The sequence below is a fragment of the Siphateles boraxobius genome, unplaced genomic scaffold (genome assembly GCF_051911475.1).
Source record: "Siphateles boraxobius isolate OS27281-9 unplaced genomic scaffold, OSU_SipBor_1 63, whole genome shotgun sequence".
NCBI lineage: Eukaryota > Metazoa > Chordata > Actinopteri > Cypriniformes > Leuciscidae > Siphateles > Siphateles boraxobius.
This window is the reverse complement of record NW_027509190.1, coordinates 265,508-268,660: the sequence shown is the minus strand read 5'-3', so window position 1 is coordinate 268,660 and position 3,153 is coordinate 265,508. Positions and strand designations below refer to the sequence as shown.

Sequence of the window (3,153 nt, the reverse complement as noted above, 5' to 3'; positions counted from 1 at the left end):
AAAACATTCCAGGAACAAACACCCCTTTCAAACTACACCTGTACAAAGAGGCAATTGGAAAGGCTTATCAAAGCATAACACTGTTTATAAGCAAATTTCAAGACTTTTTAGCTAATGGTAAGCATATTTAATTTAATGAAAATCTTACCAAGACATAATGTATAAAACACTATTTACACGAATGGGTTTAAATAAAAGTGAATTTATTACTTTCATTGTTGTTTGAAGACTGCTCTGGGAATTCTTCTAGCGAAGACAGTGAAGTGCAAGTAAAGTCTACCTCTCACAGTCCACATTATGAGAGTGACACTTTGGTGGGTGCATTTAATTGCATGTCTCCTTACATAAATATAACATTTAATTGTAACTCATTTTAACAAGTGGCTTGTTTTTTTTTACAGATATGGGATGGTCCAGATGAAGCAAGCACACCAAATGCAGGAAGCACATCAAACAGGTATTTTTGATTATTATCAAAGTTAACAAGACATTATTTGGAGGTTAGGAGTGGAGTTGTTCAAATTAATTCACAGTAGTGAATTTTTCAGACCCCCTGATCTCTCTCTGCCTTTTTTGGACCAAGTAAGTTCATAATTGTTCATACCTTGCAAAGTTACTTTGTTACAACAAATGAAAAAAATGTATTCTGTCTTTATAATGGTCAGTTATAATGTTTTTTTAATAATTATTATATTTCTGGCAAATCTAGGAAGCAGGAAAAAATGGAACAAATATCCAAGAACACACACATGGCCAACAAGTGCTACACGTAAGCTCCTTGTATTACCTCAAAAAGAGTTTCAAAACATAAATGAATTGGTTTACAAGTAGCCTACAATTACTTTTGTTTGTCAATGGATGTAAATTATTGTTATTCTGTCTTTTTACAGCAATTACACACGTCTCTATGCCCCAATAATAATCGAAAGTGACTCGGAAGGGTCCGATGAGAGCAGACAACATGTTCAAGAAGAAAGGTACTTAATTTATTAATTACTCAATGTCATGTTCCTAAATTTATTGACTATTTTTTTATATCATTATTATTTTGCTTAACTTAATCAAAACCTCTCTATTTATTAAAGCACAGATGTATTAACTTCTGCAGACATTGTGTCAGATCTCTCATTGAAGATAATAAAAACATCTTGCGGCAGATTCAACATAAATAGAGCCGATGTTTGGGATTGAGCAATTCGTGGATTCAGACGTGCATCATACAACCCATTACACGACATGCTTGTTAAATTCACAGATGACGAAGGCACAACTGAAGATGCAGTGGACACAGGTGGTCCCAAACGTGAGTTTCTAACCCTCCTAATGGACTGTTTAAGGACATGGAGAATCTTTGATGGTCCAGAAAATAGGAGATTTCTCACCTTTAACAGTGCAGGTAAATTATTTACTTAAATCTACTTTTTATCTGCCCTGTTCATAATTGTCTTGTTTTATACTAACTGGACAAAAACAATTTACTGCAGCTGCCAGAGAAGATGAATACTTCCTTGCGGGGCAGATGATTGTGGTTTCTATTGTTCACGGTGGTCCGGGTACTTGCTTCCTCTCAGATAGGCTATACAATCACCTCACTGGGAGGGCTGACATTAATGGAACAGTTGAAGATATAACAGATGAGACCATGAAGGCAGCTTTACTTGAGGTGCATTCAATTTTTATTTAAGCTCATTTTAAGATTTGTGTGTGTGTGTGTGTGTGTGTGTGTGTGTGTGTGTGTGTGTGTGTGTGTGTGTGTGTGTGTGTGTGTGTGTGTGTGTGTGTGTGTGTGTGTGTGTAATAATGGTTTAAGGATTAACAGTTACAATATTTTTTTGGTATTTGCTGTAAGAGAAATGTATTAGAATTTAATTGCTCCTTTTGAATGTGTCCGATTTACCAGATATCTAGTGCATCATCTTTGGATGAATTACACATGGTCACGGATAAGTATACCAGCTTGCTGCAGACTGCTGGATGTTTCGATTACCCACAAAGTGTAGAAGGCACAGAAAACATTGTGAAGGATTTCATACAGTGGTACATAATTTACAGAAACCAATACTCAGTACAAAGGTAAGTTGGTTCCTAATTTAAGAGCATATTATCATTATTCATATCATCATCATTATTATCATTACTTTGTTTTGCTTCTAGATTTAGCGACGGTCTTTCCACCCTGGATGTCATCCATGCCCTGGAACAACATCCAAGTGTATTCAGACCCTACGTGTGCTACAGTGTTGAGAAACTAACACCTGAATTACTGGAGGCTGTCTTCAAGGCTCAGCTCAGTGAAGTTGGTAGCAGCAGACGACAAGAAGAAACAAGGATTTTAGGATTCTGGAGAGACTATCTGCTTGACACTGGAGGTAAAGGATTGGACATCATATTTTATTGTTGTTTTGTACATATTTCATAAAATTCCATTGTTTTCTTTTGTTCTATTTTTTCAGAACAGCCTCAGCCCCAAATGACTTTTGAGAGGACTTCTAAATTTCCCATTGCCAGCACATGTGCCAATACAATAAAATTGCCAATGTCAAAAAGCTATGAAGAGTTCAAAAATGCAATGGACTTTGGTATCCAAGACTCACCTGGTTTTGGATTGCAGTAGAGGAGTAGAACAATGTAAAATGTTAGTAAGACCTTCGTTCATCTTCGGAACACAAATTAAAATATTTTTGATTAAATCTGAGAGCTGGATCACTCCTCCATAGGCTTCTAAGGGATTGAAACTTGCCGGCCCAGAAACATTATTAAATACATCGTTGAAGTAGTCCAAGTGACTACAGTGGTTCAAACTTAAGTTTATCAAGCGTCGAGAATACTTTTTGTGCGCAAAAAAATAAACAAAAATAACGACTTTATTCAACTATTCATTTCCTTATCTGTGGGCCTTGAGTCAGTTCACTAGTGTTATAGCGCAGCGCTTCTGTGTTGTACGTCACACATAGGCTCACTATTGGCCGACGCTGGTCATGTGTGTGATGCGTGTGACGTACAACAGTAGCTTACGGTGTTTTACTTCATGAACTCACTTGAGGCCCAAAGAGAAGGAAATGAATAGTTAAATAAAGTTGTTGTTTTTGCGCAAAGTGTTCTCGTCACTTGATAAACTTAAGATTGAGTCACTGTAGTCACTTGGACTATTTC

The 3,153-nt window shown here is 36.5% G+C and overlaps 1 long non-coding RNA gene and 1 pseudogene across 1 annotated transcript; both read left to right on the top strand.

Annotated features, from left to right (window-relative positions):
• Positions 1–253: 253 nt before the first annotated feature.
• On the top strand, positions 254–760 carry LOC143719407 (uncharacterized). The gene is made up of 4 exons (XR_013196498.1): positions 254–314; positions 402–457; positions 549–582; positions 710–760. It is a non-coding gene; the product is annotated as an uncharacterized LOC143719407 (long non-coding RNA).
• A 186-nt stretch (positions 761–946) lies between these two features.
• On the top strand, positions 947–2,614 carry LOC143719430 (G2/M phase-specific E3 ubiquitin-protein ligase-like; annotated as a pseudogene).
• Positions 2,615–3,153: the final 539 nt, after the last annotated feature.